This window comes from Apus apus, chromosome 3 (assembly GCF_020740795.1).
Source record: "Apus apus isolate bApuApu2 chromosome 3, bApuApu2.pri.cur, whole genome shotgun sequence".
Classification (NCBI taxonomy): domain Eukaryota; kingdom Metazoa; phylum Chordata; class Aves; order Apodiformes; family Apodidae; genus Apus; species Apus apus.
This window is the reverse complement of record NC_067284.1, coordinates 93,473,821-93,493,951: the sequence shown is the minus strand read 5'-3', so window position 1 is coordinate 93,493,951 and position 20,131 is coordinate 93,473,821.

The window sequence follows — 20,131 nt, the reverse complement described above, 5'->3', positions numbered from 1 at the left end:
ACCAGGCTCCGGGATCCAGCTGCCTCATACAGCAGCTGGACACCAGCCCCACTATTGACATCTTTGTACAGAGAGGGGAGCAGGTTTTTTTCTCTTGGTGAGAAACAGTGTGCCAGCCTTGCCATGACAGACTGCATAAGAAACCATAAGGTACCTGTGTTTCATCACACAACATACTGCCTGTGCCAACACCAGGGCAGCAGTGCCAGCCACCCAGGAGTGAAGATCTGACAGCTATGAGATGAAACAAAAATGAGTGCAATACATCATCTAAACCAGTGAAATTTTAAATTTCTTTTCTTTGTGTAGTCTCAGAAAAGATGAGGTTTGGCTGTTTGTGAATAATAGCTGTTAGTTTTTGTTTATTTATTGAAGTCTTATGGATCCCTATTTAACATGCACTCTGGCTTAACAAAAAAAAAAAAATAGCTTCTGTATTTGTAACATTTCACTTGCAGAATGGTTCTCATTTTGCTGTTTTTTCCACCTTGCTTTTCTCTCTTTGGCAAGAAAAAACAAAGTTTTGGGGGGAGAATGGAGAGAAAGGGCAAAAATAGAAATAAGACCATGTATTCTGAAATTCAAAAGAAAAACCAAGGTTGCATTTTTTCATATGGCTCTCTCTTTGGAAGAACTGAACATTGACATTTCAATAAAAGGACCAAATTCCACTAAGAAAAAAAGATTGGAGTTTTTTTCCCTTTGAAAATTTGAATTGTCTTCATAAGTTTCTTCTCTAACAGGTAACCAATAAAAAAAACATGCTTTCTAGTTCATATTTACAATCCTTTCTCTCAAAAACTCATGCACAGCTGTAAGACTGTCTAATGCAGTAGTGCCTAGGGACAGGATGGAAATGAGTGTTGGCGTGTGCCTTAATCCCAGGAGTAAAATATCCCCTTCAATATTTTTTGCATTTACTCAAAAATAACGAAACCCACCTTGAATCTCTGCACTCCATGTATGCTGGGAAGGGAGTCAAGAACTCAAGGATATTCTTTTCTTCTCTCCAAATAGCTTATTTCCCCATGAAAAGGAAAATTAAAAAAATAGAAGTGCCATCAGTCTGATAGACTTGCAGGAAGCAGGGGAATTAATTTAGAATTGCTAGGGTCCAAACTCTGTTTCTTTAGGCACTGGTAAAAAAAAAAAGGGCTATTTTACATCCTTATTTACATAACTAATGAATTATAGGAGACTGCTTAGCAACCTCTCATAGAGCAGCATGAGACTCACCTTCCAAAAAGCAGACTCATCAAGGAGTGGTGCAAATATTTAGCTCTGTTTTAGTGCACTAATAGGGGAAATTATGACTTTACTTCACATTACACAGACATATTTTTCCATGTTTTCTAAAGGTTTCAGGTTTTTTAAAGGTACATTTTTATTTAGTGTTAATTATCTACTTTTCCCCTTTCTATGCAAGAAGCTTATTATCTTTTATTTCCTCGTAAAAAGCTTACTATAAGACTATACTAAAATATGTTGCATTTTCCCCATTCTGTTTCAGCAACAGGGAGCTCTTAATTAATGGCAAAAGTGGTTTGGCTTGGGGGATAGAGTTTGGGTTTGGCAGGAGACAGAGATCAAATGCAAGAAAGAAATTATACAGACAGGTGCTAAGATGCTGCATTAAAGTGAACTCAAATGTCTCAGCTTCCGTCTCAAAGCTGACTCTCCTGAAGGGATGAACCAGCAGCCTCTGCTTTCACCAGAGGCTTAATCCACAGGTGGCAAAGAGCAGTGTCCTGTCACCCCAAATATGATAATCAATTTGCACAATATCACATTGCTCTGTACGAAACCAGGTGCCATCAAAGCATGATACAAAAACAGGGACGGAAAGAAATCTCAGTGGCCCTCCAAACCTGCCTGAAGCCCCTGACAAGGGAGGACAGGGCTGGTGTCCAGGAGGCATCTTCCTGCCAAGTGAAGTTGGTCTTGTAGGTAGCTGATGGGCAGAGAGGAGAGCATCTAGTTGTGGCTCCTGCCAGAGGGCAAATCAGCCCCTGCCAAGACACCCTGGTAGCTACTTGCTGTTTCACAGCTGCCCGTGGTGAAACCCCAGCTCTCATTCTACTGAACTTTGGTTTAGAAGTGGCTCAGACTCCTTGGAGAGGCACCTGGCTTTCCAGACAAATTACTAAAATGGCGTATTCACATTATTTTTCCCTTCCCTCTGAAGCCAGCAGGTGACATCTGGAAAACATACAAAACAATGAGCCAATTGTCATGTCAAAGGGATTACCAGTTCCACCCATCCGTGTGGTCTGGGCGCGGCGAGCGGAGCCAGCATCCTGCGGGAACACCGCTTCCCTGCCACAGGGATCTCGGAACGCCTTTCATCACAAGGAGAGGGAACGTCTCGACCCCCTCAGTGAAAGAGCATCCTGTGAGATTTTGCTAAAACAAATACAATTTAAGGTGCTGGTTGGATTGACTCAGTTCTAGGGGAGAATGTTTGTGGGAGGAGAGGGAAGTCAGCACATGGCTGCAGGGTGCTGCCCTCAGTGTCTGAGCACAGGGTTCTGCTGAGGGCTGGAGGTAGTGCTGCTAACACCTTATAGCCACAAGACATCCTTCAACTCCTGGACAACACAGACACCTGAGGTAGAAGGAGCACTGGCCACATGGCCAGATCCCAGGTTTTGCTGTGTTTTGCCCTTGTGGGAGAGAGATTTGACCTCGGGCATGGTGCTGTGCTCATGTGGCTGGCCAGCTTCCAGGCCAGAACCAATGCTCATCCTCTTGGCTGGGGAGCAGGAGCCCAGGAGCATGAGCCCAGCTTCACCCCTCTGCAGGAACACATCCCCTCCCTGCTGGATTTTAGAAACGTGTTTGACAAATAGTCCCAGGCTCCAAAATTGCAAACAAGAGCAGGGATGAGACAGGACCTGCCCGAGCCACGTGACCCTCATCATTTTTGGCACACACTGAAGTACAAAAAAACCCATGGTATGCCTAGGAGCTCATGGCAAAAAAAAAAACAACTTGGTCTTACTGTAAGTGTATTATAACTTTACACAAAAGTGAATGGGAAAATTATTTAAACTTTGCAAAGACATGTTGGTTTTAACTTGTCTGAGTGACAATGGAAAAGGAGGACAAGGAACATTAGCAGTTTTTTAATACAGACGGAAAAAAAATTAATATTATTAATATTAAAGTAACATCCACAGCATTTCAAAATAATGCAAATATTCTGTGGTAAGAACTTACAGTAAAATTAAATCATGTTTTCTTTCATCACTGCTGAAAATAAAATTCATGTCAACAAATGGTTTAACATGCCATTCTGGCATGTGGAAGGGTTAAAGGATGCTCAAGTGCTCCCTCACACCCAGACAGGGTGTTTGCTTTTGGGCAGGGCTGTGAAAGGGAGAGTTGCTGTGATCAGCAGGAGGCAGAAGGAGGTGCAGGTGGCTCTGTGATGCTCAGAGGAGAGGAGGAATAGCTGTCATGTGGGAGAAAAAACATATCTTTGCCTTACATATGAAGGCTTTTCTCTCAAAGGACATGGCATAATCATAAATAAGGAAACTAGGCTCAAAAAAAGCATAGCAATTTTGAGGAGACTCTCAAGCTCTTCAGCAAGTGATGGGAAGCTGGTGGAGGAAAAGTGGGTGAGAGCTCTGACTGGCTCAAAGGAGAAGAGTGGCTGGAAGGTGTGGGGAGGGGCAAGGGCCAGAGGCAGAGAGGGTCTGCAAGGCAGGAGATACAGGCAGGTACATCAGAGACTCAAGAAACAGGATGCAAACAGCAGGGAACTGTTTTCCTTTGAACCTGCATGTCTCAAGGGCTTTCTGTTGCTTGTTCCCTCCTCCAAGCTCCCAACGAGAAAGCTTTAAGTATCTGAGAAGAATGGAGAAAGAAAATCCAGAGCACACACACCAGAGACCTCCAAGTTAGACCAAAGACATATACCTCTGGAAAGCAATCTCCTGAGGTTGTTGCCAAACAATATGATGTATGCAGTAGAAAATACTCTTACCTTCATTCAGGGAAACTTTCAGAAGACAACTACATGAAACATGATCAGGTCTTTCCTCTGCCGATCAATCAACTACAAAAAAAGTGGCATGATGATTAGTTTGACTAGCTTGATCTGCTTCATATGTGGTCTTCCAGAACGCCAGCTGCACAGATGCTGAGGCAAAACCAAACTCAAAATATCTTTCCCCATGTGATGCAAGGGAGACAACAGATTCAGATTCAAACCCATCTGTGTGATGCCTCTTTATCAGTGTCCCAGGTGATGCTAGTGTGGATTAGCATTTCAGAGCACCCTCCTCTGAAACCTGAAGGTCACCCCAGCTAGAAAGGCCAAGTGTCTAACTTTCCCCATTGCTTTTACAAATCCAATTAGGCAGCATGTTGTGTGGGTTTATCCCCATTTTAACCAGCCAGCCACAGATACACTACCAGAAAGCCAGCATAAAGCAGACCCTCAGGCACACTGAGCCCCCAGCCCCACAGGCAGCTGCTGTTTTCACAGTCTCTGAAAGCTCCTTCCAACGACTTTGTAGCAGCTGGAGATGTGTCCCTGCCCAAAATGTGCCAGGCCAGCTGCTCTCCCTCTCCTGGCAGAGCCAGGGAAGGGATCTGACTCACGCATAAGTCTCCTGTCAAGAAAGCAGCTGGAGGCAGTCAGCAGTGCTGGGGTGCTGGATGCAGAACCTCCTCCAGGCTGTGAAAGGCATACTCTGGGGTTTCGTGATGGGCTGTGTCCTTTGGAGCCAAAAGTCATGGGGTTTATGGCCAAACACATGGACATCACTGGGAGGAGGGGGAGGCCACCTGAGGAAGGGTAACAGGAGCCAATACCAAAACATGTATAGGGCTCCTTAGCAACATGAGATTAGCCTAAACATGCCATTGCATTGCAGACCTCTGGATATCCACATGCTCTCCTTTATTCACACATGCTAAAGCCTTCCCTAGACTCCAGCAGCTCCTGTGGCCTACCTCCAGCAGCCTCCCTGCCCTCCTCCATCCTGCTCATTGGAGGCCACCAGCCAAGTCCCAGCACTGCTTGCCTCCTTCCTGCACCAAGTAACACAGTATCAAACACCAAATGCACCTCAGTCTGCCCCTTTTTTCACCCCAGGATATTACAGACTCTTCTTAATCTTTAACCTATGAAAGGAAGAAGAAAGTCAGAGCAGAGGTTTCTAAATGGCTACAAATACCACCAGCAATGCACAAACCATGTCAAAGTGCTGATGGCTTGTGGACACCCAGAACAGCCACCATCAGTGGTGCCTGTCACGACTGTTGTCGATGATGATGCTCATCCAGAAAAGCCTTGCACTGGTGAATAACTACATTAACACCGTCCCTTAACTTGGCCCCCAGCACTGCATCTGTAGGTCTTTCTTCAGCTGCAGCCCTTTACCAGACTTCACACGCTGCCCAGGGCTTCTTTATGTGTTGGTGGGTGCCCACTCAGGCCCCATGGCAGAAATGTGGTGAGGAGCAAGACAGAGAGCTTTCTCCTGGAAAATGTGAGCAGCACCAGGCCCATGCTCAACATTTGCTTCCTTCTCATATGCAAAAACCTCATCACTCTGGGTCTGATATGTGCAGCATAGACTTGTATCTTCCTTTTGAAAATTCTCCTTGTCTTGTTGCCTTTCATTGCAAAACTCTATCTCCTTTCTGGATTTTCTTTCACCATGCAAGCAAAGTTTGTCCTCCTGTGGCTACCTTCCCCACCTCTAGCACCACCCCATGTGAGAAGGGGTGTGTAAATATAGCAGGGCTACCAAAAAATCCCCCTTTCTCTCCCTTTCTGTAACATGTGTTCAAAACTAAAGCAGTTTTAAACTCAAGCCTTTTCTGCTTCATGTTTTGGGTCCTGTCATCAGCAGCATGTGTTCTCACCAGGATGTAACCCAGCTGGTCTTCTTTCTGCCAGCTGCTCTTCCCTGTCCTAATGTGATTGATGAGCAGAAAGGGCTAGACAGAAGAAGGGGGATAGAGAGTGAAGAAATGGGAGAGAAGGCAGTGGAGGAGAAAGGTGGAGAAAAAAACCCTCTTATGATAGTAGAAAACAGGTAGAAGAGAAGAAGGAAAAGGCAGATGTTGATAAGCAAGTCTAGAGCAGGAAAGAAAAAAATAGAGAGGATACAAAGTGTAAAGCCACAGAAAGCTGAGCAAGTAAAAAATGGTGTGTATAATGGAATAATAGCAGAGGCAGTCCTCACTTGGAAATATACATTATAACATAAAGCCTTTTGACTAGTACACAGTAAATAGTTTGATCACGAGGGAGCAGATGCAGCCCTTCCTGTGGGACTGGGGACATTTGCCACAGGCAGGATCAAAAGCGCCTGAATAATTTTTTGAGGGAGTTATCCCAACACGACCAGAGATGAAATCTCTTCTACAAGCTAGAAAGGGTAATTAAATCACTTAGCAGAAAGCTGATCTGTTGAAATGTCATGCTCAGTTCATTTGGGAGTAGCATGTATATGTACCCATTTCCTTCTCATCACACACTCCTGGGGACCACAAATGGGCAGACAAAGGAGCTCACAGCACATAGGCAATAAAGCTTTCTGCTTCCACGTTCCCTGTGAAAGTGGGGTCTAATCTGTACTACAGGCAGAAACCTGTGCTCTCTTCCACTGTAGTTATCCAACTACTTCTAAAGGTGGTGTCTCACAAAATAAAAAACTGTTGAACTCTGCTTTATAGCAGTCCTTTTCATTGCTAAGATGTAAATCTCACTATGAAAGCCCACATTTTACCAATTTAAGGAATACTAAATGAAAGCAATGCTAATACAATAAATACTAAATCAGATTAAATTAGTAAAACCCACTTTATCCTCTTTATAATCTTCTGAGCACACATGCTACTGGCTAAATTCTGACTGAGATCTCCATGCAATACCACACATGGGAGGAGGTTGCAGGTATGAATATGAGGGCAGAAGTTGTGCGAGGAAGCTTTTTGAGAGAGTTCACAACAATGATGGTTTTGATCATGTGAGGACAATTATTCCACTGAAGCACGTGACTGCTGGTGTGTGGTTTGTCACATTGGGGTTGATGGATGCAGTTGTGGAAAGACAATGCTGTTAAGGGGAACTTTTTGAGGGTTCCCGAATCGCAGTTATAAAGAGCTCCCAGTATTTCCTCACTGGCACTTGGGAAAGGACCACATGGTGTGATTCTTGGGGTGCCCTACACAGGGAGAGGAGATGGACTTGATGATCCTGGTGGGTCTCTTCCAACTCAGCATATTCTATGATTCTGTGACCTGCTGAAAGCAGCATGTTTCCCATTTCTGCTGTTTCTCATGTTATTAGTCTGTCAGTGTAGGCTATAAGGCTACACAAGGCTACAAGAGGGCATTAGAAATTCAGAAGTGTTTCTTCAATACAACACTTCAGCATGTCCCTTCTTGTTCAGATCCATCATGTGTGTGATGTTGTTTTGAAGGTGGATTATGGAGCTGCTGCACTTGAACATTTCAGCTCTTCCCTAGTACAAAGTCCTTCCTGCTACCCACGCCACACACCTTCCTAGAAACTGGTGTCCCAATCTCTGAGATGGTGGCCACTGGGATTCATCTTTACAGAGCACTCCTACCATACATGCCCTCAAGTCACAGGTGAAGGGAGTGACCCTGCAACAACCCAGACTCTCCTATCCATGTCATTATCAGATCCACACTGTGCCTTGATAAATTAATTTTGGGTGTGCTCTTGGGTTTGTGTGAGGTGCATCTGTTGGAGCAGGATTGCAGTCTCTTGGAGGAGTGGGGCTTGTTCTCTTCTTTCTGGATTTCTGCCTCTGGTGGTATCTTGCACAGTGTCTTCTTCTTCAGGTCTCACTCAATATCTGTGAGGCAATTCCATACCTCATGCTGTGACATTGTCCCTTCAGTTAGTTCTAAATTTCATGCTGGCAGGTTCCTTTAGGCATAGTTGGCCAAAGATTTAGCAATGTGTTAATAGGAATGTAAAGCTGACATTTTCTAGAAACAAACTCAGTAATCACATCATCTTTTTTCAGTGCTTAAACTAAAAAAGAATGTAATATGTAAACATCCAGTATCAACTGCCATAAGCTATTTCAAAGTGGTTTTTATTTTCTGTTTTTAATATTAAAAGCTGTTGGTCATAAAAACACAGAAAATGTTTCTTTTTTTCTAAAGTAAAAGCATTTTTTACATTCTTAGGAGCTGACATTTGTGAAGAGCTGCATTCAAGTCTTGAGATGTTAAATCCAAAATGATCTAAATGCATATTCATATATTTCTAAATAGTGAAGCTAGTCAGTATGTTATTCCTTCTCCGAAGGATTAACTTTTTCCTTTGTCACATCTGACTTTTAAAAACATCAGTCTCAGCACTTGATAAACTGCATTAACACAGAGGATGAAATCACTTCATGACAAATACTCCATGTACTGCTATATGCTATTATTCCAAAGCCTAACAGCAAACTTCAGCTTTTAGAAGCAGAACACTGGCCAGACTGCTTAGTTACTAAATGTGTTTGCTCTTGTGTTTACAAACTGAACACATCCCTTCCTTCTTTTAATTAAAAAAAAAAAAAAATATAAAAACTCAGAGTAATTTATTAAACTAACTCAGCACTTGCTTGCCAAAGGTTGGACGGAGGAATGTCCCTTCCAGTCAATCACCACAATTAGTGGCTGTGCTTCTCCCCATCATCCCTTTGTCACACCCTGTATCAATGGAGACATCTCCACCCCACTCAGAAGTTATTAATCCCCTCTGGACAAGAACACCATGTATACTAGGAAAATTAATTAGACTTTGACTACTGCAAGTTTGTGGGCACTGGAAAAGCTCACATTTCCCATGTAAGTACGGTTGATAATTATTTCTTATCTGACAGAGTTACTGTGAAATGGCCCTATTTATGTTTGTGAGGAAGTCAGATATTCAGTGCAGTCTGCAGGAAAAAACCCGGTCAATAAACCAGGGACACAGCTCTGCAGAGGATGGTGACAGCTACCTGGGAAGTGGGATGAACTGGCTCAGCAGAGAGGAGATACCATTGGGATCCTAAGGTTCGAAGGAAGTCAACATTTATTAGCCTGACCTCTCTGAGAGCTGATGGAAAACTAGCAAAAAAACAAAAACAAAACCAAAAAAAACACCAACACAACCCGGTATCATCATGTTACAACAGGAGCAGCCAACCAAGAGCAAGAGACTGACTGACTGGCCAATACTGTAACATCATATTTTCCAAGGAAGCTGTGTTAGAAAACAAAAGTGCACACTGAGGGCAATCCTCATCAGCTGTAATTGTCTGCACCGGCACAGAGCCTTTGAAGAAAAACCACAAGTACTCAGGCAGGGTTAAGATCATCTCAGCGTATGACATTGCTAAATGGGCAGGAAAACAGCTCTTTCTGCTCCTTCCTCTCACAGAGATTTCTCCAGCTTTCTCTGTCCTTGAAGGAGAAATGATACAGTATAGCTTTGGTGGAAAACATGTAAACAGATGTAATATTGAACACTTATTTATCCAAGCACTGAATTTTCCCCATTGTATTATCATTTTCCCCAGCACACATTACAATGCAGTTACAAAATTCCACATGGGTCTGTAGAAGAAACTCCTGTACCACATGACCAATCCCCATCCACTTCAGCAGTGCTGGATTTTCACTGGGTTTCTCTTTCCTTCTACAGCCTTTTTCTGCCTGAGGGGGAAAGTTTGTGCCCACATTTCTTCTCATGGGCTGGCTTCTGTATACACACTCAGTAGCAACAAGCCACATCTCAGTGCCATCCTTCAGGTGCACCTCCCCACCTTTATGTCCTTTCAAGCCACAGCAGCTGCTTTCAGTAAAAAACTCTTCTGTGGCCTTCCAATTTTGCAGATTCGTTATTCCAAGTTGGTCACTTTATGTTTTTTATTACTCAGTTTGTATTTCAAGGTACATTGTCCCCTGTGTGACCTGAAGTGAATTAAAAGGTACCATATGCTAAAGGACTTAAAAAGAAAAAGTGCATACATTATCTGAGCAAATATGCAGAAATTGAGTCCATCGTGGGACTCTTTCCTTACAGAAATACCATCCTTCAGGTGTGATACATAGCACAGTTGCCTGCCAGACATTTATTCTTTTTCCCCTTTGCAATTTGCAGAATAAAATAAGAGCTAGAACACAGTGATGTGAGATAAGGACAACAGTAATGGCTCAGGTTGCCATATCCCAATGCTCACAGGAGTATCCACCATATCAGACCAGCCTGGTGGGAGCTCTGTGTCCCCAGCTCCCTCCTCTGCTGCCTGGCACAGGGGGCTGACTGAGAAAGAGCAGAGCCCTGCCGGAGGTGGGTCCTGCAGTGGGGCAGCCCACAGGGATGCTGCAGGAGTACACCTGGGTACCACTAAGGCCAGTCAACAGGGAGAACCATCAGCAAAGCTGCTGTAGGGTGCCAGAGACAAGGAGTTCCCTCTCCAACCCCAAGTGTCCTATGTCACAGTGGGGCACCTGGCTCCCCCAGAGTGCTAATACCAGCTAATGCCTCCATTTGCTGATGGAGGTCTGATCTGGGTGTTCTCACTGCTGACAAGGAGCACTTTGCTCATGAAGCTGCATGGTCCCCCTGCCCATGCAAACCATTGCCTCACACCCCTGCTCAGACCTGCCCTGCCCCTGCCTGCCTTCTGGCTCTGGGCAACTCTCCTTGGGACAACAAGGCTGCCAGCTCTGATAAGGTCTCAGGGATACACTAAAGAGGGCTCTGACTCCCTGCACTCTGGCAACCAAAGGTGGTCACCAGACCCGGCAAGGATGTGAGGTCCTGGATTACTCTATTTTTAATATGCTTTCCTAGGAGAAGAAAAAACACCACAAAAAGAAACAAGCTGTGCAAAAACTGGACAGACACATACAGCTCTTTGCAAAGAAAGTTTGACTTTAGGATTAGATCATTTTAATAAGCAACAATAGCAGTGATTGCCAAAATACGTGCGCTGCTATGTCTCTTGCTAGCAAAGCACTGTGTGCTGAAACCTGCATACTGTACAGCAACCCTCAATACCTCCTATAAAATCAGATTTATCTCCTCTATTTATAAGTGGTCAGCAATCACCTCAATTATGCCACCATTAACTGATGGTTATTGCATTTTCATGTCAGTGTTATTCTGAAAAAACAGCCAACATTAGTATGAACAGGAGCTAAAGGCTCAAAACACAACCCAACCAAAAAAAAAAAATTACTGAGATTTGCTTTTATAAAATGAAGTCAGAAGAAAATTACTCTAGGCATATGTTTAAAGAGCTTCTGTCACAGGTGCAAAACCTGTCTTTAGCCTGTTTTTTGAATAATTAAAACATCCTATAAATCTCTATCTAACTGAATAAATTGCTAAAACAAAAAGTAGTATTGTAATAAAAAGGGTATTAGGAGCAAACATAGAGCCAGTAAGGTATGAGAAAGAAGAATTAGTCAATACAGAAGCCTCTGATTAAGATTTTAGGAAGCACAGATAGAGAAATTAAAAAGGCAGGGAGCTGGAAAGAAATAATTTGTTTTTTTTCAACATGCACAAAAAGAGTAGAAGGACTGAAAAATGAGGCTGATGGACAGAATGGCAAAGGTAAAATGATGAATAATTTAGACACCATATTGTTGAGCTTTAAATAAAGATCCACTTATCATCCTGGTTGCCTTCAGTAGTCATAGATACAACATGATAGACCAAGTGGGCACTTCCAGTTCTGTGTTATGACATTGGGAGGTGCTGATGGAGAAGTACGTGAGCCCTAGACCAACGAGGAGAGGAAAGGAGAGGAGAGGAGAGGAGAGGAGAGGAGAGGAGAGGAGAGGAGAGGAGAGGAGAGGAGAGGAGAGGAGAGGAGAGGAGAGGAGAGGAGAGGAGAGGAGAGGAGAGGAGAGGAGAGGAGAGGAGAGGAGAGGAGAGGAGAGGAGAGGAGAGGAGAGGAGAGGAGAGGAGAGGAGAGGATCCCATGCTGTTTTAACTTAAACACAGACCTGCCTGAGTTGAACAATTAAGATGCAGCAGAATAGAAGATGCAGCTCGTATTTCACTGTAAAGGTCATTGGCTTCTAACCCCACCCAAGGCAGCTGTGTTCAAGTTTTTCAAACCAAGCCCAAAACTTGTGACTTTGGTCTTGGCTGGAACAGAGAACAGAAGACTGCTTGAAGGAATGCTTGGAAGGAGCAGTGAGGGTGGGAGAAGAAAGCTGCACATGCTAGGCTGGTTGGGGAGGTTGCAAAGGGGGATCTCATAAGTGGTATAATGAAGATCCAGCAATGAAAGAATGGCTAGAAATACATGAAAATCAATGAGATAAAAGTAAGAGTAGCCAATATGCAGCAAAATGTCAAGCTCCAAGTGTGCCTAACAAATAATGTAGGCAGCCCTGAATATGACATCTCTTCAAAGGCCTATTTTTTTGGAGAGAACTGAAATTTACAACATGCCTGGGATCATGATTTTTTTTTTTTAATTTTGTAAGAGTGTTCTGCATTTCATCTGGTCATTTGCAAACAGAAGGAAAAAGCTGAATGTGTTTAGGAATCCCCCAATACATGTTTTACAAACAGCCCTGCAACTCGCTTTTGTCACGCCTATGCTCTGGCAGAGCCAGTCACCAGCACACATAAAAGACAAGGAAAGAAGTGCTGGGGTTAACAGAAAGCAGCCTGCCTGCAGACTTAATTTTATATTAATAATTAAAGAACACAAAAGATACAAGTATTCTCTCCAAACAAAAAAACTCTGTCCAGGTCAAGCCAAAGCCAAATAGTCTATTCCCCTCAGTGTTGCAGAATAAGCAATCCGCATAAGAACAGTTCTGGGTTAGGACCAGCAAGAATAGTGGGAACTGCCCAGCAGGAATCTGCTGGTGCATGTCCTGCAGGGCAGACATTCCCTGGATACTGCTGCTGAGTTTAGTAGACTCCTTAATTTCAGAGGTGTACTTGTTCTAGTTTGCTTTTGTCTTCTCACCCAGTAATGAAGGGTGGAATGAGAAATACAGCAACTGGAAGGAGGAGAATCTGCAGAGGCAAGGTCAGAGAAGCTTGACCACCGAATCAGAAGTGTCTGCCTTTTGTGTCATATCCTTTAATGAAGTATGGGGAAATCGTTAAGTGTATCCTTCACTGTGTACTTCTTCTCGGCAGACTTATTCAGCCACAGGGTCACAGATTATTCCAGCAACATAAAAAAATGCTTTTTTCAAATAGACCTCCCCTGGGAATGTGTGCCACTGTAAAGATGCAAAGTGCTGTTGATGAAAATACAACATTACCAATAAAACTGGCACAGCCATGAGTAACACAGAAAACATGTTGCACACTCGGCTGATGCTCCAGAGCCATCCAAAGCTGCCACACTAATGCAGCAGCCTTGGTACCTTTTGGATTTACCCAACAAATGGGCAAAATTCAGGCCTGGCCATCAGACACTTAATGGAGTTTCCTCTGCAGAAGCAACCACAGACATTTGTTATCAGTCAAAGACCATGTCACATCCTCCACAGGAGCCCTTGCCACGGTCAGCATCCCCTGAGGGTCTCCTACAGCACTCCAGACCAAAGCTGCCCTGGGGCGGGGAGTCACCCCTGTAAGGACATCACAGTAGCAGCTACCTCACCATCATCTCTGTGTCCCACCAGGACTGTAGGTGTAGCTGTGCTAAGGGGAGGAGTATCCCACCTCTACCTGCTACATCAGACTTTGGTCCACCAAGACAGATAAAAGGTGGAGAAGCCAATTCTTGCTCTCAAAGACTTTGCCACGGAGGCTGAGCAATCCTGGCCAGCCCCTCTGCAGAGGCACAGTAAAGGAGCCGCGCTGCTGGAACAGCCTGAGCCTGCTCTCGGCGTGGAGCTCTGCCGGCATGGTCAACAATACCTGGCTAAAACTATTGCTACCTGGTGTGCTCCCTCCTAAAAATTCCCAAATGTGGCTGTGCTGGCAGAGCTTCTCTGTGCAGAAGAAGCTGGAGCTTAACATCCCGTCCTGTCACATTCCCTACACCAGTCAGAACAGGACTTCATGCAGCAGGAATAGGTTCAATACCCTGGGGCATGTCTTTCAAAATAAATTTACAGATTCTATCTGCAAACAGTATCTTCTGAGTATATAGAAAGACAGAGAAGTAAATCAATCAATCAATCAATCAATCAATCAATCAATTAATGTACCTATCTATCTCAATAAGCATCCCCCATCCTTTACCCTCTGCTCAAATGAATATATGTTTGCAGTCAAGTCAATAAAGGCCAATCTCTGCTGCAAGTTTGTACCAGACTCACCCCTCTGAATCTACCACCATAATTGTGCTGCCATCACATCTGGCCAAGTGTGATTTCTTTCCACACATATTCTGTCAGAAAGCATTGCTGCTACAGTCACATAGGAAGGACACTCCTGCAGCAGAAAGACAAGAATTCAGCTGCTGATGGAGTCTCACTAAGGCTCTCTCCAGCATTTACAACAATCCTGGTCAACAGACAGGTCCCAGATGACTGGAGCCTGGCTAATGTGATGCCCATTTACAGGAATGTCTGGAAGGGGTGTCTGGGGAAGTACAGGCCCATCAGCCTGAGCTTGGTACCGGGAAAGATCATGGAAAGGCTCATCTTGAGTGAGCTCACATACCAAGTGGAGGGCAGCCAGGGGATCAGGGCCAGTCAGCACGGGTTTATGAAAGGGAGGTCTTGGTTGACTAACCTGATCTCTTTCTATGACCATGTGACCTGCCTATTGGATGAGAAGAAGGCAAGACAAAGCCAGCATGTCTTTTTCTGGATTGTTGTTGATATTTTTTATATTTCATACTGATAAAATGATACCTGACTGAAAGGTTTCTCGTCTGTTCCTATTGGTATCATAAAAGTTCTGCAAGAGGACAAAGTTCATTACTTTTGCCTCAAAAATATAAAAGCAGACATAAACACATAACAAAGAAGGGATCCACCCTGAAGTCTGTTTCCTTAATATGTGCTAAAAATATTTGGATAGCAGTCCCATGGAGTTAAGTTATTATATGCTATTGACTTTGATGTAATAAATTTAGCATTATCTACTGTCATGGTTTATGATAGTTTCATATCTTGATTGACAGAAACCGCTATAAAGCCTCATATCTGAACTCAGATCAAAAGAGATCATGCACTAGCTCAGACAGATGTTTTTTATTCAGTTCTTCCAGAAATGCCTGGAATTTCTACTGCAAGCCTTCTTGGGACTTTCCAGAGTTAGCTGGTCATCCACTAAGCAGCCTACACATTTCTGGAAGCTGTTGCAGACCTTAAGAGAACTGGTAGAAAACTCATTTTCCATAGCTCAGGCCACATTTTTTTTATTGGGGAACCCTGCATTCCACAGGTTTCACTGTCTGAATTTGATATATGTGAAATCCAAGCTTCTAAACATGTTCCAAATAAAGATTTATTTTTTTACCACCACAAATCCTGTAAAGCAGGCATCACAGTAGGAAAAACACTGGAAGAGAAGAAATGCTAGAATAGACAATAGAAGGATGAGGTAGCAGTATCATAATTTCCCAAAGGCTGAGACACTCAGAGAAGCCTACACACACTATTAATTTAGAAAGGAGGTGAGTGCCAGGGTTTTTTTCTGGAACCTGAAAGTTCTGCCCCTGGCTTCAGGGCTTCACAAGGTGTGACACTCCTCTTTACATCAAAAAAATCCTCTGTGTCAGGACAGTGGACATAGTGTTTCTGACCTTGCTGACAATTTTGGCATTTCCTGACAATACCAACACTCATATCAGGAGTTACCCATGACCAGAAGCAGAAAGTGCCCCGTATCATTAGCCTGGCACACACAAGGTTACTTGGATCAAAACTAGATCTTGCCATCCCCTCTCCTACTACCAGTAGAATTGGGGTTGAGCACTGGGGTTCTGAAGTGACTTTTTGTTTGACTTGTGCTCCTAAATCTCTACTGTCATTTGTAAAAGCCTACTACCCACATATCAATGGTTACCGCAAACGTTGGAGAGATTTAGCAGCAAGAAACTGCTAACTGAGAAGTGACAGTGCAAGTCAGTGGCAGTTCCTGTGCAACACACACTGCTAAGCTAACGTTCCCTTGGGGATGGGGGGCCTCTCATGTCTTGCTGTGGCATTCTGCATGCAGAGCTCAGTGGGAAAGTTTCTGTGAGGTCCAACAGCAAATAGAAGAGACTTCTGCTTCTCTCCTCATCCACCCCTGGGTCACCTCGGGCCACTCAACTGGACAACAGCAAATTCACAATCCCGGAAAGACCCTCTTGCCAGACTGGTGCTACCCACCATGTCCACAAACACCCTCATCTCCCTGGCCATGTCCACCAAGATGGGAGGCCAACCTCAGATGCAGGAAGGTTTACCTGGACTTGTCAAGTGCTACATGACAGCTGTCTCAGCTAACCCTTCCCCAACACTGTGCTCTGCCAGCTTGCAGACACAGGATTGGGCACCATGGGCTCTCCTGCATCTGGTCCTGCTAGCATGGAGGGAAGAGCCATGCGCAGGAAGAATAAGGTGGCAGAGGGCTTGGACTTGTTCCAAATCCAGCCCCTTCCAGTGCAAGCAAGGGCACTGAAATGGGCAGCAAAGCAGTTCTGACTAAACCACATTGCTTTGCAGGCGGCAGGGACATGGAGAGCAGGCCAGACACATGATGTCATCCTTTTTATCACCCATAAATCTCCCGCTTTCCACACTCCAAGCCAACTCCATGATGCAGTGGATCAAACTTTGCTAGAGAAGGAAATAGAAGCCCGCTTGTTAATTCTTATGAAATAACTTGTGGTTTGCCACAACGGATTTCAAACGTTATTTATCCAAATCTATAGATCCTGTAAGACTTAACATGGGGATTAGGATGTACATTTGGCACAGTTCTATTACATATGCTGTAAGAGAAGCAACTTTGCCTTGAAGGGACAGCACTTGCAAGTTTTGAGAAACCAGTGTCATGGAACATTCCCTTTCCTTCATATAAATATGGTGATAACTTGAGCCTCTATCTCTGCTGAAACCATCAGACAAGTGAGTATCCATCGTATCCAGATAAACTTGCTGGGGATGGACATACCAACTTGAATTTTAGGGCTCGTTTCACATAGATGCAGCATTGTAGAGCAGATTAGAATAAAATTATTCAGGAGACACACAGGAGGAAAAAATAAGATATGTTCAGAAGTATATAATTTTTATCTAAGTATTTAATGCTCAGAGGACATAGCAAAAATCCAGGTCTGGCCAAAGTCAAAGAGCAGTTGACCGTAACATTAAATGTATTACTCAAGAACCATTTTTTCTCCATTGCAATATATTTCTTTGGCTTAATTGGAGACTTAAAAGAAATACATAACTTGTAATGTGCAGTCTCTGGCATTTCCTAAACACCTTTGTGCAGAAAAAAAAATCAAAGGACATTTTCAGACTTAAAATTGCTATCAGAGGGCCATGTCCAATTCTATCTCTACTGCCTGCACCCCTCTGCCAAGTGCAGGGCAAGTACCTCTGGAGGGTTCAAACCAGCCAATGAGAACACTTAACCTCCTGCCCAGTGTTCTCAACCACAGAAAATGGCTTCTATGCCAGTGGTATCTTTGTCTCCCTCAGAGGAAAACACAGTGGAAAAGGGAGGAGGATACAGTCAGAAGCACAGTTTTGTTTCCAACAGGAAGAACTGGCCAGGTCCTGTGCCTTCTGATGGCTACAGCATTTTTGACATGAAAAAGCACAGCAGAATCAAATACCTCATAATCCTGTATTGGAAACAAACAGTGGTAAAATGACTGAGAGACAAGTTTGTAGTCAGTACCTACAGCTAGATTTCTGTATATCATGCAGCTCATAAAAGCATTAAATGAAGTGAACCACTAAATGTTTCTCCAGCCTTGTAAGTGCTCAAGATCACATCTTCACTCAGATGTTGTGTACACCCTGTGCATGCCTTAATACTCTTCCATTATTGAATTAATATAATTGCCACTTCTCTAATTTGTCAGAGAACTCTCACTATAACAGTCTTGGGGGGTTCATTGTAAAGATGAGCTCAACAGTTAATGCCTAAAGCATCATTCCATGTAAGTATTTCCTCAAGTCCTGAGATTACCACACATTAAAATATATCCAGATTGCTCAGTCAAGAACAAAATCCCAAGAAACTTCATGGGCTTTTTGTGAGCTGAAGAGATAATGCATTCCTGGGAAAGGAATCACAGCTTTTTATTATTTGATATTGAATGTGCACATATACTTAGATAAAATTAGGAAATGCAACAGGCATTTAACTTAAGAGGGCAGGAGTTACTAATAGGTCACAGTTTTGTCCATGGCAGAACTCAGGCTGTGACATTCATCAGGATGGTTTGAAGGAAACATTTGTTCATATTAATAGGAGATTAAACCATGTATTGAATACCTGTTTAGACACAGTCATTTCTGAGCCAGTACAAGCATATCTGAAAGAAAAAACAACTTGTAAATGGAAAAAGCCCACTGTGGGGACTCACTGCCAGTGCTCCCAACCCCATATCCATTCCTGTGATACCTTGTACTTGTGACTTCCGCACATTTAGAAAGAATTTGCTAAAACCTACCGGGAAGTGCAGGAGGCAGTTGTGGTTGTGGGGCTTATGAGGGGTTGGTGTATGTCAAGTGTGGGGCAGGAGGAACAAGTGTTCTGCAGCCCTTTCCAGACTGAATACTGATCCCAGCTGCTGGGACTGTGAGGCTGGGTTTAGAACACCACTTCCACAACTGCATTCTCCAACTAAAGAAGAAATTCCATTTTATTGCCCTTATTCACAATATATGCAAACTCACCCATGTAGATAGGTGTCATACAAAGTACCTGAGCCTTAAGGTGTTGAAGAACTGCTCATACTTATGAAACCACTACTTCCAAGAAGCTGCCAAAATTGTGGTTTGCACAGTTACCAACAACATAAAAGGCAATTGCAAAGAAGAAATGTTGACTTTGCAACAGGACTGGCTGCCAGAGATAACTTCTGTAATTGTTTTCTGACTCATTCAGTAGCCTCATCCTTGCCTGTCACCCTTGCCAGGCACAGTACAGAACCTGCTTTCCACCTCCTTCAAAATCAGCAGAGTGACAGGAGTAAGGATGAGACAAACATTGGGAAGAACAGGTGTATCATTTGGCTTTTGCTGGGTTACTCACATCCATCCTGAGCTGGACTCTCATATACGTGAGCAGTCTTACCTTTGAGCCAAGAAATCGGTATAGACCAACCTCAGTATGTGAAGGTATTAGGAAAATCACATTCTCTTCCTCACTTCAGCTTTGCTTAGTGGTCTTCCCTTCAGGACAGGTACCTTTGATTCCTGTTCTGTTTAAAATTGGCATGAAAATCTATAGTGTTTATCTAGACTTTGCAGGAAAGGCATATAGGGTCTTTTTTTCCAAAGAGTCGTGCAGAATATTTTTCAGTACAATGGAGGAAAAGATCATCCTCCAGTTCCCAGTATGATCTTATGGCAGTTCTGCCTCCTAAACACTAAAATTAGGCTTCTCTTTAAAAAAGTAACATAATGGGGACAACTAAACCTTCAATGGGAAACCTTTCTTCCCCTGCAGCAAGGATGGAATAGGAGCTGCCTGTGCTGTAGGACAAGGCAAACTCCATCTCCCTGCTACAAAGAAAACACTGAGAACCAAGCCTGGGCATACTGCAATCCTTCAGCATCCCTATGCTTGATGTCTCCTGACAGCACACAGTCCTTGATGGGTTTCTGGTCAGCTCCTCCTCAGAGACCCTGGGCCTTTCTGCTGACAGGTGGAATTTGCTGCACATGGCTCACTGCTTGCATTGGGTAATTCAGGCACCAAATACCATGAAGTATTTTTAAAGGAGACTGTTATGAGGAGGAAGAGCTACAACACTGTCCCACCATGGGCAGGCGATGAACCTGCTCAGAGCCCAGGGAGCACAACACAAAGGTCTTACATAGATGTGGGGTAGGAAATGCCCAGCATTGTGTCCTACAGCCACCAACAGGTTATATCAGAGTAAACAATGCCAATGTAAGGGATCTACATGAGTGTGTCTTAGATGCAGGAGCCCATGCTGGGTGAGTCAGTGCAGAGGCAGGTGCTGTCACT